Source organism: Macrobrachium nipponense, chromosome 5 (genome assembly GCF_015104395.2).
Source record: "Macrobrachium nipponense isolate FS-2020 chromosome 5, ASM1510439v2, whole genome shotgun sequence".
Classification (NCBI taxonomy): Eukaryota; Metazoa; Arthropoda; class Malacostraca; order Decapoda; family Palaemonidae; genus Macrobrachium; species Macrobrachium nipponense.
The window spans coordinates 71056892-71077728 of record NC_061107.1 but is presented as its reverse complement, the minus strand read 5'-3'; the positions used below and the strand labels follow the sequence as shown (position 1 = coordinate 71077728).

Here is a 20837-nt window from a genome sequence, read left to right as displayed (position 1 = left end):
ATAATTATATTAAAAGGAATCTGAGAAAAGTAATAATGGATCATAACAATTAAGATGGAATCATTATAATTATATTAAAAGGTATGTGAGAAAAGTAATAATGGATCATAACAATTAAGGTGGAATTTATTATAATTATATTAAAAGGAATGCCGGCACTGATATGAGATTCAGTCGACTAGTTTCGCATGAAATGGCAATTGCAGCGCTGTCCTTTGAGTATTTTTATCTCCTTGCTAATCTTTATTGTCCCCTGTGGAATGGAATATAAAATTAAGACCAAAGGTCAATTCAAGTTTTTAAAGGTGTAACAGGAGGAAATCCTCATACTTGCACTGACACAATTGTTAGGAGAGGGTGGAGAGCAAGCTAGAAGAGAATATGAATGGAGGGAAGATAAAAGGATGTTTGATTTATATAGAATTTTGGCATTATGCCAAGCACTGGGGCAACTAAGGCCATTCAGTGCTGAAACGTAAAATTGACCAATAAAAAAGGTTTGAAAGATGTTACAGAGGAAAAGGCCTCAAAGCAGTTGCACTAAGAAACAATTGTTAGGAGGGAAGGGGGTGGACAGTTAAGGATGGAAGAAAGAGAATATGAACGGAGGTACAGTACAAGGAATGAAAGTTAGTTGTAGCTACGGGCAGAAGGGATGCCATCAATTGTCACCCGATGGAGGGTGCAATGGACGGCCACTACAACCCTACGTGGGTACGATAAAAAGGAATGAAAGGGGTGGATATACACTTATGGGCCGAAACTGAAAACAATTAGTTGTGAAGGAGACAAAATGGTTATAAACTCACTTATTTTAATGAGAGCTTCACCTTTTCCACGACAATCAAAACAATTCTCTTCAGTTGGTATTTTCTCTCTACTTCTCACAAAATATGAAATCATTATCAAATCATCGCCCCTTAAGAGGGTACAGCCAATCATCGGACAATAAGGGGGTACAGCCAACAGTGCACCTCACGCGTAGGCGTTACTTAAGGTTCTTCGCAGCGTTCCTTCGGCCCCTAGCTGCAACCACCTTCATTCCTTTTACTGTACCTCCTTTCATATTATCTTTCTTACATCTTACTTTCCAAACTCTCCAAACAATTGAGGTCTTCCTTCCATCGTGTTACAATTTCAACACCTTTCTTAACCTTCTTCTCTCAATTTCCCTGAATGAACCTCATAGGTCCCAGCGATTGACCCTTGACCTAAATTTTACATTCCACATCTGATCGTCCAATGCCGTGTGACGCAAAGGGACTCTTCCTTCCTGTGCTTTATCAGAGGAATGTATTTCTGGTGATTTAAATTCATTCCTAGATTTTATAATGTGGTTCGGATCCCACAATAACCTGTATAGGTCCCGCTGCTAAGTAAACCAATTGGTTCCTAGCAATATAAATAAAAAATCTAATCCTTCGGGCCAGCCCTAGGAGAGATTTTGATCGGCTCAGTGGTCTGGTTAAACTCAAATATACTTGAACTTTTAACTTTTACCTTCCATAAATCTCTGATCCTCTCCGGCCTCGCTTCTGGCAGTTCTCATTCAAGTGCGTCAGGGCTTGAATGACTCTCTTATAATTCTTCTAGTGCCCAGCTGACAAATCTTACCTTAAAAGCTTCTGCATTTTGTTAGAATCATAACCAACAACCAAGGTTTATGAGTTCACGGTGTTTAAACGAGCTGTAACAAAAACTCATGCCGGAATCGACACAGGTCATGAATATGATTTTATTGCTCGATCCAGACCCAGAATTGAAGTGCTATATGAGTAGGAGGAACGTAAATGATAACCGATGCTAATTGGGATTATTGATGTTGTTCGTTCTCATGGAAACTTGCTGAAAATTACGCAGATAGTAAAATGGGGGTTAATGGGAAGAACAGTGCAGTAGTATCCTCCTCCTTCCCTACTCTATGACCGTCGGTTTATAGTTTGCAAGAGAGCCAAGCTACAAATCTGAGACTTGTGTTTAACATCAGCTTTTCGGCAAAGACAGGGATGATATTATTAGGCTATAAAAAGGTTGTCTACGATCGAGGACTTGACAGGCGAGTATGTTTCGGCAGATAAATTGTGTTCATGTTCTTGTAGACAATATTGCAAAAGGCTGAGAAGGAGTAGGAGTGCAACATCTTTCTTAGCCTTTCCTCTCCGCATCTCGTTGCAAAATGCACGATCCGGGAAACTCGTATTCAGGCTGAAGAATTATCATTTTTTCGGCAGCATGAAAGAAACTACGTTTTCTAAAAAAAAAAAAAACAGAAATAATTCTTACAAAGAACTGGGGTTCATTTAGAGCTTAACTATTCTTTCAAGTTTGCACAGCTGAAAGAGACGAAGAAGAAAAAGTCATTTTTAATCCCATCCCTTTTTTAGCGCAGCAATTATTTCTAACCGGGAGGCTTAAGGATTCCATAAAAAAAAAAAGTATTATTACAGAATAAAATTTTAATTCAGTTACCTGGCAGCGTCCAGTCGGGATATAGTGTTATTTGTTTCCTGACGGCTGACATAAATGCCTAAAACTTTATCGATGCTTTTTCACAAAAAGCCACAAGAAACTCCACCTGTTTACGCGTTGGTGAGACTTCGAAAAAATTATATAAGGGAAACAGTGTTCGTTAAGAGATGAGGCTTTTATTCTGTTAGCACGAGTACCACCATAGGGTTTTTTTTAGATTACAGGGGAGTCAAACTCAAATCCTTTCGAGCGCCAATTATGCACTTGGTTATGGTCTCAAGGGCCATCAAAGATTTGGTAATTATTATTCCTTATGACTTATTTATTAAGATTTGCAATAAAAGAGCCTTATTGCTAGAATCATTGTATGAGGTAAATTAATAATTGTTGTCATATGAATGAAAGGTAAAACTTATCATGTCTCGTTTTAACAGTTTAGTAACTTTAGTTAAATTTTCCTCAGTTCTAACAGCTATAGTAGCTCGAACTGAGAAATCTCTTGGCAACTCGTGGGCCACTTAAGACCATCCCGCGGGCCATGGTTGAAGTAATACACACACGGGCGCGCGCGCAGAGAGAGAGAGAGAGAGAGAAACTAGACGTTGCTGATGAATTAGAAAAAATAAACAACTAGGGCTAGTATAAATTCCACAACTAGCAATAGAAAGTAAAGACTTGTAACCCCCCCACACACACACAAAGTAGTTTGTAGCCTTACATAAGTATTGTGTCTAATTAAAATAATTTTCACATATGTATGTAAACCAACATAATAAAATAAATGACTAAACTCTAAGAAGTTGCCTGTTTTTTTACAATGTATCCTTCAACGCTTCTAAGAGACGAAAGGTGGAAAAACCTCTGGTTTTTCTTTAAATTTATCCGGCACGGAATCTTTCCATTCCAATTAATGACGAAAATGCAAAACAAAAACCCATATCAGTTGCTCCTCCTTCCTTCTGGTTCCTTCTCCATCTCATCCTTCCTTCTTGGCATCCCTAAGAAAACGTAGGGGTGGGAGATTTCTCTCAATTTTCTTATAATATAAAAGTCACCATTCATAAACCCTTGAGCTGGTTTGCCATCACTTTTGATCTCTCTCTCTCTCTCTCTTCTCTCTCTCTTCTCTCTCTCTTCTCTCTCTCTCTCTCTCTCTCTCTCTTAAACCCTAAGGATGATGGGGGATCGTCTCCTAGTCCTTTGAACTTCCTCTGTTGATAGGCGCTTGTTCTCCTAATGGCAAGATGGCACTGCAATGCCCTAATCTCAAGGCGTTAGTATTCTTGGATTACAAATAAATCAGGCATCAAGTTACGAGACTTTTAAATGAAAAGAAGTATTTGTGATTTCCTTGGGACCACTAATGTCTACTTCAATTATACACATACATACATATACCTATAATAATATGATATATATATATATATATATCTATATATATATATATATATATATATATATATATATATACATACTTTCTATGGCTGGGGCAGAAAAAGTGACATTCCTACCTGATTAAATGCCCGTATTAATAAATGTCTCATAGGAGTAACCCCACATTCCAAAAGTCTGATAAAAAGAGCTATATAAGAGGTCGGTACTCCAGAGGTAGATGTGTGTGTGTGTGTGTGTGTGTGTGTGACAGTGTACGATGATTTTATCGCCCAGAAAGAATTCTCCAAACCATATTCCAGTAGGAAGAGGAGTGTGTGCTCTCAGTGATTACTAAAAGGGAATAACCTTTTCAATCCTCCTACCAAGAGGAGAATGCCCTCTCATGGACTACTATTGTAATAACATTTTCAGTCCTTTTATCAGGAAAATTGCTGGTAGCAGTATAAAACCTAAGCATGAGAGAATTTTCAATGTCAGGAGAAATGTTACTGGAGGGAAGGAAATGTTACTAGGATGCACACTACGTTGTTTTCAACACTGAACTGCAACAGGAACTGACAGGGAGGAAGAAAGAAATAATTAAACCCGATTCCATCATGCCTTTAGAATTCAGACAGGAAAGGAGGAATTTGCGTGTGGAATTTTTTTGTGGAAAATGAAAGAAAATCTATGAAGCTTTGATGTTAAAAAATGCAGGTGTGCGGTCCTGATGACTCAAACCTTAAAAAAGACAATTTGATTTCGTAAACTGATACCAAAAATAAAGCAAGTTTACCTAGACTTTCAGAAACATAATCTAAGAAAAACGAACCTGGAGTTCATCATCTAACCAATTAATCTATGTAAATGTCACAGTCATATTCCTTATGCATTTCATCTTCTTTTTTCTCTCTGTCTTTTCATAAATAGAAACGGGAACAGGGAATGCCCCAGCATATCTTCTACATAACGATTTATACACTGTGCTGGTCCCACTGAAAACTGAAGGTAAGGTCTTTAAATAACGTAACAATTATTATAGTAACTATTAGTTTTTATATTACGTAACTATTATAATAAACTATTATAAAAACTAAGTTATAAACAACGAATAAACCATCAATTCACTGACCCCAATATTTACACACTTACAAAAAATAAAAAAAAGTTATATTCAATATAAGAATTCCTGATAACAGACTCCCCCATATATTCACTTTTATATTATAGGATTCTTCCAGCGTGATTCGATTTCTGCTCCACACAAAATTTCAGATCAAGAGTTATGACTTGAATTTGCATCCGTAATTCATGTAAACTTACACTTGATCGACGGAGGCAATTTTCATCACATAGACCAAAATACAAAAATCAAATTATGATTTCTTTGAAAGGTCCAGTACATGCTGTTTATTATTCATGGAAGTTTTCACTGGATAAACAAAAATTCAGTAAGTTTGGTGATAAAAGTTAATTGATTCCTGTTCTCTTCGGTTTCCTTCCTTATTTCGCTGGTTTAAATATAATGTTTTGTTAAATAATAATAATAATAATAATAATAATAATAATAATAATAATAATAATAATAATAATAATAATAGTTTTTATATACGTAAACTATTATAATAAACTATTATAAAAAACTAAGTTTATAAACAATGAATAAACCATCAAATCACTGACCCCAATGTTTACACACTTAGTAATAAATGTGGCGCCGTGGCAGAGTGGGTTAGGCCGTCAATTGACTGGTTAAGCAACATTGGGGCTGGTCAGTCGTTGATGGGTGACCGCTCTCCTCGGCGTTGATTCCTTGGGAAAGGATCTTTACCATAATTTCCTCAGTCTACTCAGCTGTAAATGAGTACCTATTCCTGATGGGGTAGGGTCCAGCTATGGGTTAAATAGCAAAACTCAGCAATGATGGAAATAAATGAAGGATTAAACGACAACTACGTAAATGAAACCTCTGGCAACAGGGGAGCTTCGTCCGGCAGCCAGGTATTCAGCCCAATTGAAGGGGAAGACGGTCAGGTACTTGGAGGTCGTCATCCAGCAACTGACCACCACAACGACAGTAACCAACAACCAGAGACTGGAGCTACAGAAGCAAACCAGAGGAAGAAATGGCAAGAGTGGACAAGAGAAGAAAATAAGGAAATATGGAGATGCTACATCAGAAGCAACCCGACGGAGTAGGGAGAGTAGGATATAGAAGAAGGTGGTCAACTTCTGGAATGAGAGGAATAACACCCCACAAAAACACAGAGGCTGGCAGACCCAAGTTAAGGAACATAAAAATGAAAAAGAACTGGCTCTCCCCAACAGAAAGAGAGGAATTGGAAAGGGAAGGGAAATGACACACGGTTCAAAAAGAAAACGAATTACGAAAAGACGAACTGAGGAGACGATGCCACAGAAGACGACAAGGGGGATGGGATGAGGTATCAAACAAACGAACATACGAAGAAACACCGACGAAGTAACAGACAGGACGGAATGGGTAGAAAAGATCAGACAATGGATGAAGCCAGATACAGAGAGAACAAAGATCCCCTCCATGAAAGCCTACAACACCAAGATATTAAGGGAGAAAACAAGTGAGGTCAATGAAATAATGAGACTAATACACACCACCAATATCACAGAAACAAATAACTTGACATATGCAGGAGCAAGATTAGTAGCAGAACTGATGGGGATACGAACACCAACACCACCAGCACAACCAACCCAACAGAAACCAAAACCAGCAACCGCCTTGGAAAATCGTCTGGAAAAGCAAATCATGGTGATGAGATCAGACTTGAGTAAACTGAAAGAGATGGCAGAAAAAAAGGCTAAGAAGCAAGAAAACAAGGGAGGAACTGAACGAGAAATACAAAGTACAGGAGAGGGGACTAAACAACACAATAGAAGATGTAAAACAGAGGCTTAAGGCCAAAGCACATAAGATCCAACGGTACATGAACAGGAATAAGGGATACCAACAGAACAAACTATTCGGAACCAACCAGAAAAGACTATACAGCCAACTAAGAGGGGAAGACAACCACCAAGAAATTCCTGAAGCCGAACCAAGTAAGAGACTCTGGGAAAACATCTGGAGCAATCGGTATTACACAACTAACATGCAACATGGCTCCAGGAAGTCAAGGCTGCAGAAACAGGGAGAATAAAAAAAAGATTCACTGACATCACGACAGACACAGTCAGACACCAACTAAAGAAAATGCCCAACTGGAAAGCCCAAGGTCCCGATGAAGTCCATGGGTACTGGCTCAAAAAACTTTCAAGGGCCATACACCCCAGAATAGCAGAACAACTCCAGCATTGTATCACTTATCACCATGCGCCCAAATGGATGACCACAGGAAGGACATCCGTAGTCCAGAAAGACAAAAGTAAGGGAAATATAAGCCAGTAACTACAGGCCTATCACCTGCCTACCAATAATGTGGAAGTTACTAATCAGGTATCATCAGCGAAAGGCTATACAAACTACCTACAGGATACAAACACCATCCCCCACCAACAGAAAGGCTGCAGAAGGAAGTGTAGGGGCACAAAAGACCAGCTCCTGATAGACAAAATGGTAATGAAGAACAGTAAGAGAAGGAAAACCAACCTAAGCATGGCATGGATAGACTATAAGAAAGCCTTCGACATGGTACCACACACATGGCTAATAGAATGCCTGAAAATATATGGGGCAGAGGAAAACACCATCAGCTTCCTCAAAAATACAATGCACAACTGGAATACAATACTTACAAGCTCTAGAATAAGGCTAGCAGAGGTTAATATCAGGAATACAATACTTACAAGCTCTGGAATAAGGCTAGCAGAGGTTAATATCAGGAGAGGGATCTTCCAGGGCGACTCACTGTCCCCACTACTCTTCGTAGTAGCCATGATTCCCATGACATAAGTACCACAGTAGATGGATGTCGGGTACCAACTCAAGAAAAGAGGCAACAGAATTAACCATCTGATTTTCATGGACGACATCAAGCTGTATGGTAAGAGCATCAAGGAAATAGATACCCTAATCCAGACTGTAAGGATTGTATCTGGGGACATCAGGATGGAGTTTGGAATAGAATAATGTGCCTTAGTCAACATACAAAAGGGCAAAGAAACTAGGACTGAAGGGATAAAGCTACCAGATGGGTACAACATCAAACACATAGATGAGACGGGATACAAATAACCTGGGAGTAATGGAAGGAGGGGATATAAAACATCAAGAGATGAAAGACACGATCAGGACAGAATATGCAGAGATCAAGGTGATACTCAAGTCAAAACTCAACGCCGGAAATATGATAAATCCATAAACACATGGCAGTGCCAGTAATCAGATACAGCGCAGGAATAGTGGAATGGACGAAGGCAGAACTTCGCAGCATAGACCAGAAAACGAGGAAACATATGACAATACACAAAGCCCTACACCCAAGAGCAAATACGGACAGACTATACATAACACGAAAGGAAGGAGGGAGGGGACTACTAAGCATAGAGGACTGTGTCAGCATCGAGAACAGAGCACTGGGGCAATATATGAAAGGCAGTGAAGACGAGTGGCATCAAGAGTGCATGGGGAAGAAGGAGTTATAAAAGTAGACGAAGACCCAGAAATATAGACAGGAGAAAGACAAACAGAACAGAGGAATGGCACAGCAAACCAATGCACGGACAATACATGAGACAGACTAAGGAACTAGCCAGCTATGACACGTGGCAATGGCTACTGAGAGGAGAGCTCAAGAAGGAAACTGAATGAATGATAACAGCGGCACAAGATCAGGCCCTAAGAACCAGATATGTTCAAAGAACCATAGATGGAAATAACATCTCTCCCATATGTAGGAAGTGCAATACGAAAAATGAAACCATAAACCACATAGCAAGCAAATGTCCGGCACTTGCACAAAAACCAGTACAAAAAGAAATGGCATGATTCAGTGGCAAAAGCCCTCCACTGGAGCTGTGCAAGAAACACCAGCTACCTTGCAGTAATAAGTGGTACGAACATCAACCTGAAGGAGTGATAGAAAACGACCAGGCAAAGATCCTCTGGACCATGGTATCAGAACAGATAGGGTGATACATGCAAATAGACCACACGTGACGTTGATTGACAAAAATCAAGAAGAAAGTATCACTCATTGATGTCGCAATACCATGGGACACCAGAGTTGAAGAGAAGCAAAGGAAAAAAGGGACAAAAAATGGGCTAAGTATCAAGGACCTGAAAATAGAAATAAGAAAGGATATGGGATATTGTACCCATAATCATAGGAACACTAGGCACGATCCCAAGATCCCTGAAAAGGAATCTGGAAAAACTAGAGGCTGAAGTAGCTCAAGGACTCATGCAGAAGATGTGATCCTAGAAACGGCGCACATAGTAAGAAAAGTGATGGACTCCTAAGGAGGCAGGACGCAACCCGGAACCCCACACTATTAATACCACCCAGTCAATTAGAGGACTGTGATAGAGCAACAACAACTACAAAAAAAAATAATAATAATATAAGTAAAATTGGAAGAATTCTATTTCAGTGTCACCTTTCATGATCTAGTTTAATAATGTATGGACATGTATACATTATGTGTATAATGAATATGCATAATGATACCCATATCACACGAAATATCACCTATTTACCGAGTTCTCTCGGAAGGGACAAGAGCAAGCGTGTATATGTATGTGTATATATATGATATATATATATATATATATATATATATATATATATATATAATATATATATATATATATATATGAGAAAAAACCAAAAATATTCGCTTCTATCTAGACCAGTAACAGGGACCACTTACTGCTCGTATCGCTGGGAAGATTGGATGGCAAAGTCTTGTCAATTCTAAACCGGAGATTATCCTCTCTCTCTCTCTCTCTCTCTCTCTCTCTCTCTCTCTCTCTCTCTCTCTCTCTCTCTCTCTCTCTCTCTAATTAAAGTTACAGCAGCGGATAGCTGATGTATTCAGAGCTCCTCACACAGGTTTGATGTTTCGAATTATAGTCGTAATAACTGGCATTTCCAGCTACTTCGATTGGCAAGTACAACTGATTTTTGCAAGTCTACACACAAGCCTGGTTTTAGTATGTGGTCTGTGTGTAACTGATGCCAAGTGCGAAGGAAGAAACATAAGTGAAATACGATGTATTTCGTTATCTTTTAAAGACAATCAAAATTCCTACAAATCCTCGCGCGTGGTCTGACAAATGAGACAGCACATAACCATGTTTACCAGACCATATTGAACATTATAATCATGTTTAGCAGACCAAATTCAACATTCTAGAGTGGTACTTTGCAGTCATCTGAACTACCATTTCCATGTGAAAGCTGAAAAAAAAGTGGCATTAGATAAAATTAAATTAAAATTCATAGACTTGCCGACGTAAAATTATTAATAAGATGATGAAATCAGTCATCTGAACTACCATTGCTATGCTGAAAGTTCATTAAAAATTAAATAAAATTATAGATCTGCCGACATAAAATTATAAGTTGAAAGCAGTCATCTGAACTACCATTTCCATGCTGAAAGTTACATTAAAATTTAAATTAAATTTATAGATCTGCCGACACAAAATTATAATAATTGAAAATAAAAATAAAAAACAAATCCCCCTGTGGTGAGGAGGAACCTGTTGATTTTGCGAAACATTTCACCAATTCTGACGTTATATCAAAATATCAATGTTTTTTCATCATCAGAACTTTACGAACGAACCTACACGTCCTAGCCAGTGAGGCACCGAATGCAATGAACGAATTGAGATCTTTACCACACCATTCACCGGGGGTTATTCAGTTCCTACCAGCAACTACTCTGATGACCATAATTCTGTTACACTCTGTATGACGGAATAAGTGCTAATAACTACAACGACTTCAGTTACCAGCCTCTAATCGTTAAATATTTCATGTCATCCCTAATCACACTAATTACATATGATTATATTTCAGAATCTGAATGGACGTATATGAAATATTTGTGGATGTACCATTAGAATGTTGTGATTATATATATATATATAATCATATATATATGTATATATATATATATATATATATATATATATATATATATCTTATAATATATATATATATATATATATATAAACAGGGTGTCCATAAAGTCCCAGTACCATTACAAGCATTTATTGCTTGAAATGGTACTGGGACTATATGGACATCCTGTATATATATATATATATATATATATATCTTATATATATATATATATATATATATATATATATATATATATATAACTTTGTCCATAATTCTCCATGGAATTTTCGACACCCCCAATGCGAAACCTTTTGACTTTATGAAGCTAAAAAAACTATGACTGAATTAGACAACCAATACTAACCCTCACGTGGAATTCAAAGGTACAGATTAACCTCATCATACGAAATGCCTTCATTCAAAGGATGAGAGAGAGAGAGAGAGAGAGAGAGAGAGAGAGAGAGAGAGAGAGAGAGAGAGAGAGAGAGAGAGAGAGAGTCAAATCAGCCCGAGGGGACATGAAAGTCAACTTGATTAGAGAGAAGGTAGAAAAAGAGGCAATTTTTTATCCTAAAGAAACGAGAGAGAATTTGGGTAAGAAAAATAATAATAATAAAATAAAAAATAAAAACATTAAAAAAAATAAAAAATAAAATAAAAATAAGAACAAAAATAAAAATAAAATGAAAAGTAAAAATATTAAAAATAATTTAATAAAATAAAACAAAAATAAAAAATAAAACAAAAATCATAAAATAAAATGAAAAATAAAAATATAAAAAATTTTAATACAAAAAAATAAATAAAAAAATAAAAATAAAAACAAAATTAAAAATAAAAATGCTAAAATAATTATAATAAAAATTCAAATAAAAAATAAAAATAAAATTTAAAAAAATAATTATAAAATATAATTATAACATAGATAAAATAAAAACAATTAAAAAGGTGGAAAAATATACAGATGAAATTCGCTGGTCAACTAAGAAGGATGATGAGACGAAGTCTCCGGTCCTTAAACGAATTCATTTACTTTCCATCATCAATACGTTCGACTGACTAAGTATTATTTGATGGAAGCATTAATTTCTGGTCTGGTGATCTGTGATCAGCGATCGTACACTTTCCTTGTGTTTCACTCTACATGAAGTATACGATATGAGTTTATAAATTGTTCTGCCCAGAAGCAGAAAGGATCCTCAATTAGTGCCTATCTTTCCCATTAGGGAATATGTGTGATTTTGGAATTTTTTGTTTGTAATGGAGTACATCTATGAGTCACGGCCACTGCAGTAATGCAGGAAAAAAAAAACGCTCATTAAACTCGCGTGCACAAGGAAATGGCACATTTGCATTTACAAGCCATGAGCACTTTATCGGGCATAGTATCCATGTAGTAAAGCTTAACTTGTTACGCATTTGCCTGTGGTATTTCGAGAGAGGAGAATCTGCCACTGAACAGCATTACATCACACCTAATTTGCACAACCGCACAATAGTACAGGAAGTGCTCACTTTCCTAAGGATGCAGTATCTAAAGACAATGGGCATTTCCTAAAGGAAAAGTGTCCGTATAATGTACTATGTACATCCCTGAAACAATCTTTCTTCTATATATATATATATATATATATATATATATATATATATATATATATATATATAATACAGGAAGTGCTCACTTTCCTAAGGATGCAGTATCTAAAGACAATGGCATTTCCTAAAGGAAAAGTGTCCGTTATAATTGTACTATGTACATCCCTGAAACAATCTTCTATATATATGTAATATTATATATATATATATATATATATATATATATATTATATATATCATTAAGCTAGGAATGTCCTTTAATATGTAGTTCGCTCTACTTCGGAATCAATATATTTTCATATACGTTAACCGAAGGGGAATTCTTACCAACTGAAAAATTCCCCTTCGGTTAACATAAATGGAGCGAATTAGATATTAAAGGACATTTGTAACTTAATGCGTAGGAAGGTATATACGAATGACGGTGATGTGATAAGACTCATATATGTACAATTGTTCATAGCGTAGTTTGGGCAGCTGGTTTGCTTCACTCTGTTTTTACTTATTTTTATCAGTCTTATTCTTTCTTTTGTATAGTAGGCGTTTCTAAGATTTTAGTGACGATTGCCTTTGAAGGTACTGTTGAATTTTAACTTTTAACTTTTTACTTCACCGAGAGCTGTTGCCATTAAATTTCTAATATAAATTAAATCAAATTGAGTATTAATGTTCACAAATTTTATATATTTTTAGCATGGAAAATGCGACTTGGAATTCGTCGCGAAACGTCGGCATTGAAATAAACTAAAAAGATGAGGATACCTTACCTTACCCTACTACTTCCTTCGTGATATATCTTCTTTGAGCTCCAGCTCCGGCCCTTATGTGTATATATATATATATCTCAATTTTTCCATGAGAAGTAAAGGTAAGAGAAATATGTACAGATAAGTCGTTTATTATTATTATAATATTATTATTACTATATATTATATATTATATTGTAATACTACAAAATGACATCTGAATAAAGGAGAATTGGTTTCGAATCTAACTACGGTCGGCTGGAAGTCCGAACTTTTTCTGAAATATTAATCTGAAATATTACAAACATATTTCAGAGATTCAGTCAGTAAACGCGTCTGCAAAAGGTCACCGAGTCGTTTTCCGCTCGGTGTGCACCTGTAAGCTACAGTGATGTGAAGGAAGGGTAAATAAATGACTTACAGAAGAGGGATGGAGACAGAGAGAGAGAGAGAGAAAAAAAAAGGAGCTCACAACTTCTTCCCCCCCAAAATACAGTTGATGAAGGACCAATTGATTCCATCTGCTGTGGAGATTGGAACATTCGCGCGATTCTAGGCCAGTTATATCATCCTTTCCTTCCTTCCTTCTCCCTGCCTCTCCTCTATCACTTTCTCTCTTTTTTGCCTAAAACTATTCCTTTGGTGAAATACGAGAGACTCTTCCCTGCACTTGCTATCCAATCAGGGAGAGACTTTCGTTGGCCATCAGCTGAACATCATTCATTGAACTCTCTCTCTCTCTCTCTCTCCGTTATCTTTTTATGTGAAAGGTTTGATCTCAAAGTGGCCCTTTGAACTCCGTTCTCTTTGTTTGTATTAGTTCCCCGAATTATCCACTTTTGTGCTGTAATATCCTTGTCTTTATATCTCTCGTCGATTCGTCGGTGGCAAAGGACTGCCATCAAAATGCATTAGTTATATTTCTGAGAATGACAGCCAAGGGCAATAGGATTCAAACATATACGCAATGCAACAGGAGACCATGGGGTGGGGGGTTATGTCCAACGGTGGGTGAGGAGGAGGAGGGTAATAATTGAAGATTATTATTATAATAGATTGTTTAGACAGTATTTATTACATACATTTTTAACTCCTTTCGCCTCAAGTGAAATGTAAATTTTTTGCATTTATGACTGAAGGCATCATTATTTATGATCTTATTTTATTTTTTTTTTTTTTAAAATACCATGACGCACAAATTAAGCCTTAAAACGACTCCCGTCTATCAAAGTGCTAGAAATGAAATAATGGTTGCCCGCCATTCTGAGACTTCTTTATTGGACATGAACCTTTTCAGTTTAAAAATTAATAAAACTAGAAAATCAACAAGTATTGGCAGGACAATACAAACAAGACCTGTTCCGACCTCCAGCTGAAACGGGGTGCGTGCTAAAATCTGCAGTCAAATAGAGTTGTTTTGTAGTCGAAAATTAAAATAAACACGCTATATTTTATTAGAAATAATTGTTCTGTACTGTTTAACATGCACATTATTTATTTTTTACATTTTCATGCTATTAAATAAATTATAAATATCCTACCCTGAAATTCCTGTATCTTTAACTCAACGCAACACACCTTTTTCAGACCTTTTTGGGCTTTCCTACCCCCCCACCCCCCTACAACAAAAACAACAAAGTAGTTTGTAGGCTTACTCCCCGAGTAAGCGATAATAGATACGAAATCTTGTTACTCAGATCATATTTAAGAACTTACAATATAGCTGTAATTCCATCAAATCACTAATCAATGAGTCTTCACTATATTGAGTCTACAGCAGCACAAGCGGTTTCTAAGTATAATGTGAGTTATGCGTCAAGTGATTTAAATCCACTGTTGGATTTAACTTCATATAAAATTTTTTTTACTTCCATATAAATTTTTTTGCGATTTTCAAAATTGACGTTTCATTTTATTTGTCTTTAGTGTTTCGATAATTTCTCTCTTTTTAAAAAAAAAAAATTTCCCAAAAAAAATTTCTGATGTTTTCCTTTATTCTCCCATAATGAAAATTAACAAAATTTTTATATCGCCTATAAACTTTTTTGTTGTTGGAATGTTTTACCACACTATTTAGCTGTAAATTCTCACCTAGAGCACCACTTTATCTCCATTATTTTGAAGGTAATTCGCAAATATAGTAGGCTATACTGATACTCTCTCTCTCTTTCAGAAATGAACTTAAGCTGCTAAAAACTTTATCTAATTCGTAATAGTACTCTAAAATGACATTTACAGCCATTTTCAAGCTTTTATTAGACCACAGATAAAAACTGACCGACTAGCAACCAATCCTGTAAAGGCACAAGTAAACTATTATAGTATACGCTTGAAAAGTGAAAGAAAATTAATGACTACAGAAAACGGTTAACACTAATATTTTAATGATAAACTACACTAAACACAACATTGGTCACTGATTTGGTACATATCATTCTCCTTAAACAGTACCTTTCTTGGTTTCCTTTCTTGGTTTTATTTTACCTTCGAATTTGTCACAAAGCGTAAACTTATCACCAGTTTTCTTTCTTATTAAATCTAGATTATTGCACATTCAGGACTTCAACATAAGTGCACAGATTTTCTGTCCCTTTCCAACGAATATACGACCGGACTACACATTCCTTGAGTTGTATGCTACTATTGCACCAGCCCCTGGTTTTCAGCCATGCCTCTAGCTTAGGTTAGGTTACGTTAGCTTAGGTTAGAACCTATACTGTAATTTGGGTGTGAGATAACATTTCGATGTGGAAAACATTATGAGATTAATTTCAAGAAAATTCTATGATTAGTTTTTGAGATATGGCGTCCATCTTTTTTCGGGGAAAGGTTCCAGTACTAGGTTACATCTTTGGAAAATACGATTTCATTCTTTCCAAACGATTATTGTGATATAAAGTAGCATTCAATAATGCATATAGAAAACACTTCACTTCAAAGAACCAATAACAAAAAGAAAATCAGGTATAATGACAACATAACCTGGTTCGAGTTTTCCCTCTTATTTTTATCTTGAAAATTTCGTGAAGAGAATGGGTTGTTGGATGGTCATTTTCCTTCTTATTATGAGTGGTACTGTACGCCAATGTATTTAGGCTCCAATGATGTTCCAGGGCTGACTGAATATAAACAGTCCAGGAGCAGAGGATACAAAAAAATTGTTGATTGAGGAGCAGCGAATGAAATTATTATTAAATAAATAAATAAGCAAAATTCAGCAGAATGGATTTTAGCATTTGTGCCCAAAGAAAGGGAACAGTGGGTTGCCTAACTAAGGAGATACTGAATACGTGCATAGTCATAGCATAAGTACACTACTAACTGAAATATGGGGTTCTATGTATGGATAATTATTGAAAACCTTATGGCTAAGAGGTGTGCAAGGATTTTTACACTGGTTCCTTATAAGAAAGGCAGCTAAAATTATCAATTTAAAACGAAAATCAAAACAGCTATTATACGGTATGACGTGCAATGATCTGCCTAACATAGACAAATGCTTGATGGGGTGATTCCATCAACAGCAGAGCAGCTAAAAAAAAAAAAAAAAAAAAAAAAAAAAAAGCGAATTAACTTTATGCAACTTGGTCACATACAAATGGCTGACTGAGTATCTATAAGTGATAAGTAGCTTCGAAGTAGCAGCGACAATTCTCCTAAAATAGATTAGCCAGCATTTTTCAAATTGCTTCGAACTGAAATGAACTGAATATACAGATTTTAGGCCAAAGGCAATGCACTGGGACCTATAAGGTTATTCAGCGCTGGAACAGAAACTGAGAGCAAAAGTTTTGAAAGGTGTAACAGAAAGAATACACCTCAAAGCAATTTCACAATGAATCAATGTCAGGAGTAAGAAGGAAGAAAGAGAATATGAAAGGAGGTACATCAAAAGGAACGAAAAGGGTTGCAGCTTGGGATCGAAGGCATGCTGCTAAGAACCTTAAGTAATGCGCACGCACGCACGCACGCACGCACAGACACAATATATATATATATATATATGTATATATATATATATATATATATATATATATATATATATATATATATATATATATATATATATATATATAAACCCCAAAGACCATGAAATAGGAAAAGATCGATTAAAGGTCAGGAAAAGAAAGATAGAAACAAAAAGTAATAGAAGGAACGACAAAAAATATACAAACTTGTGAGAGAGAGTAGAGAGAGAGAGAGAGAGAGAGAGAATAATTAGTATTCAAGGAAAAGAAGAGCAACGGAGCGACACGGATGAAAGGAGACACAGGAAAAAAGAGTACGATTCAAGTGATGTTCAGCTGCCATAAAACAAATGGTTGTTAAACGTTATTCTGATCTGCATGTTTTTCTTTTATTTCCTTACTCGGTGAGTAAGCCTACAAACTACTTAGTTATTGTTGTTGTCGTTGTTGTTGTTGCTGTTGTCATTCTTCTTGGTGGGGGGGGGGGGGGGCGGTGGGGGGAGGTTTAGGAAAGGTCTACTGAAAAGCCTGAAAAGGTCTAAAAAAAAAAAAAAGGTGTTTTGCGTTGAGTTAAAAGATCCTGGAATTTCAAGATAGGACATTTATGATTTACTTATTAGAGTGAAAACGTAAAAAATAAATAAAGTGCATGTTAAACAGTACAGAATATAAAAAAAAAAAAAAAAAAAAAAAAAAAAGCCATGAGACTGGCGTGAGAAAAATCCCAAAATGTGAAACACTATTTGTCATGACAAAGAATAAACTGGTAATCTTCTTCTTCCCAGCTTGTTCCCATTTTTATATGGGGTCGCCGTTTCCATCTATTTCTATCCTGCGCTTCTGCCTCATCAATTCCCTTCTCATGTAAGTCTACTCTCACACAGTCCTTCCATCTCTTTCTTGGTCTCCCTCTTCTTCCTTGCACCTCCACCCCCATAGTATGTCTCCCAGCGTGGTCCTCATCTCTCCTCAACAGGTGTCCATACCATCTCAGCCTCCCCTCCTGCACTTTCTTTGATACTTCCACCACCTTAGTCGACCCCCTTATGTAGTCATTTCTGATCCTATCCTCTCTTGTCACCCCAGAAATCCACCTAAGCATTCTCATTTCTGCCACATCCATCTTCTTCTGCTCTGTTTTTCTCATGCTTGCTGTTTCCGTACCAAACAGCATTGCTGTTCTTACCACCGTCTTGTGAAATTTTCCTTTTAACCTAAGCAGCACTCTTTAAAACTGGTAATCTGACGGTAGGTAATTAAACAGAAAAAAACAGTCGAAAGAGAAAATCCATAAAAAATTAATCATTTCATCTGACCCTCGAAAGATATTAAAGTCTAAGTTTCATAGAATCGAGGAAAAACCAGCATATTTTAGTAACCATTTGCAAGCACGTGAAGTAATAAAAACACTCGTAATCTAAATCAGTAGAACAAACTGGAGCTATAAAAACACAGATCGTGACAGATGCAGGTCATATTACTCTCTGGAACTGTTGTTCTTTCTTCGTGGTTCGTAGGAATAAAAACTTTTTAATCTATTATCTTTGAGGAATTAAAAACGTTTTAATTTATTAACTTCGAGATGCAAACTTCTTCATGCAACTTCATCTCATTCTATCTAGGAAAACTCTCTAAGTCAAGACGCAAAAGCTGCATCTTATGACGTCAAGATTTCAAAATGTCAATCTACTTTTTCGTTAGTTTTTTTTCTAACTCTTTTAGATGACATCACACACCGCCATGATTTCGTATAAAATTAATCCAGCAGTTTCTCAACACAACTTCAACCAAAGTCGTTCCCGGAGATATGAATAGTTATACTTGCATGATGGCGTTTTTTTTTTCTTTCTTTCTTTTTTCGACAATTTCAGAGCTGTTTGTTAATGATAACTGTCTCCTCTGTTCCGTCTCCGTATCGCATTTTCCTCTTTCTCTATTTAGCGGAATAAATGGTCTCTAAGCGTCGAATACATTCATTCTCTTATCAATCTTGCGTCGAATACATTCATTCTCTTATCAATCTTAAGCCTGGATTTTCAAACGGTCAGTGCAAAAGTCAAAAACATTATTTCATTCTCTGCCGAGTGATACTTTCCATTTCAAACCCCAAGTTTCGTTCATCATCAGTACCGATTTCACTGCTTAAGTTAACAAGACAAAACTTTATTTATTTTACTTATTTTTATTCTTTTTTTTTCCGAATTGTTGTCAGACAAAGCCATCATTTTATGTGTTGTTTTCAGAGACGAATGTGACAAGAGGCTGTGTTTACGTTCGTTCGATTCCGAGAAGCGTGGGATTGTCTTATTCTCATGTTAGCTTCGCCCAAAACATTCTTAATGGCTTTCTTAATGTCATGCTTACTTCCAAGGTCAGCATTATCGTTCAAGAAGACGCTGACTAGTCTGGGAATCACTTTCCTCCCACCAGGAGGAAGAGGAGGAGGAGGAGGAGGAGGAGGAGGAATAAATTTGCCTCACCAGAGGCAGCGCCTGTGCGCAGACCACCAAATGTACGATGACCTGCGAAACCTACCCACCACCTCGCCTTTGGCCCGACCTGCACGATGCATTGCATTGCCTTACATCCTTAGTCCGCCGTCGCTCGAATACCATAGGTACGACAACCTCTCCCTAGAGTCCAGACTCTGGCGCCGTAGGAGGATGGGTGGTTGGCTGTGCGGCGCTGCCAGTGCCACCCGCCTTTCTAGGAATGGCCTCGGACCGCTTAGTGTAGGACAGAGTGTCGACCATTTACAACCTCTTTTCAGGGGGAACGGTGCCTTTGGGCACTCTACGACACGCACGTCAGCAGGTGGAACATTTCAGTGAGGTAAGTCGCTGTATGAAGTTATTCGACAAATATTTTTATTTTATTCTGTCTGCTTGCCGCAGGTGTTCCCCGGAACGCTATTGCACACCTGTTTCCAATCTTAGTGCAAAATGAGATATTATCTGGAAGAAAGCACACGTCCTTGGCTGAGCTGATAAGACCGGCCTTACCTGACTGACAAAAGACATGAATAATTAATGTATCTGGTTTAATTTTCTCATTTTTGGTGCACTTATTCTCAATCATCGATACTTCCTTCAAAGTGTTAAAACAATGCCGGAAAAAATATTAAAAGAAAGGGAATAGCGCTCACTTCCAGCAGACTAATGAAATGAAAAATACATTTTTAGAATCAGTGGTTATTCAACTGTCAGCAAAACTCTTCAAACCATTCAAGCGTGTTTATGGTTTGGCCGTGAAATGCAGTTTCGTTCAGGTGGAGAAATATTTCATTGCTCCCCTTCTTAGTAATAGGCTACAAGGCTTCTAAACACAGACGTGAAAGATTATCTTTGATGTTGAACTCGGCAGTGATTTTTCCTGTAGAAATTCAGCGAACAAGATGCACCTGGGAAACATCTGCGAGTTGAGTCTTTATAGTCAAAAAGAGAACTCAAGTTAAAATGATTAACGCTCATCAGAAGAGGCATTTAAAGAATGCGTCTACTTGCTTTATCATTCACAGGAACGCGGGGAATGAATGTATTATTGTCTCTTCTTCCTTCCTCCTAACCTCCTCTTCTTCCTTTTTTTTTTTCTTCTTCTTCTTATTCTTCTTCTTCCTTCCTCTTCTCCAG

The 20837-nt window shown here is 36.8% G+C and overlaps 2 protein-coding genes across 2 annotated transcripts in view; one reads left to right on the top strand and one right to left on the bottom strand.

The window, feature by feature from the left end:
• LOC135215394 (neural-cadherin-like) overlaps window positions 1–20837 on the bottom strand; it is a 1007823-nt gene that overhangs the window by 883479 nt on the left and 103507 nt on the right. The window lies entirely within an intron of this gene.
• LOC135215395 (ADP-ribosylation factor-like protein 4C) overlaps window positions 19887–20837 on the top strand; it is a 145859-nt gene continuing 144908 nt past the window's right edge. Inside the window, exon 1 of the mRNA XM_064249991.1 lies at window positions 19887–20040. The gene's annotated coding sequence lies outside the window, so the exon portion shown is untranslated. The remainder of the gene's footprint in view (window positions 20041–20837) is intronic.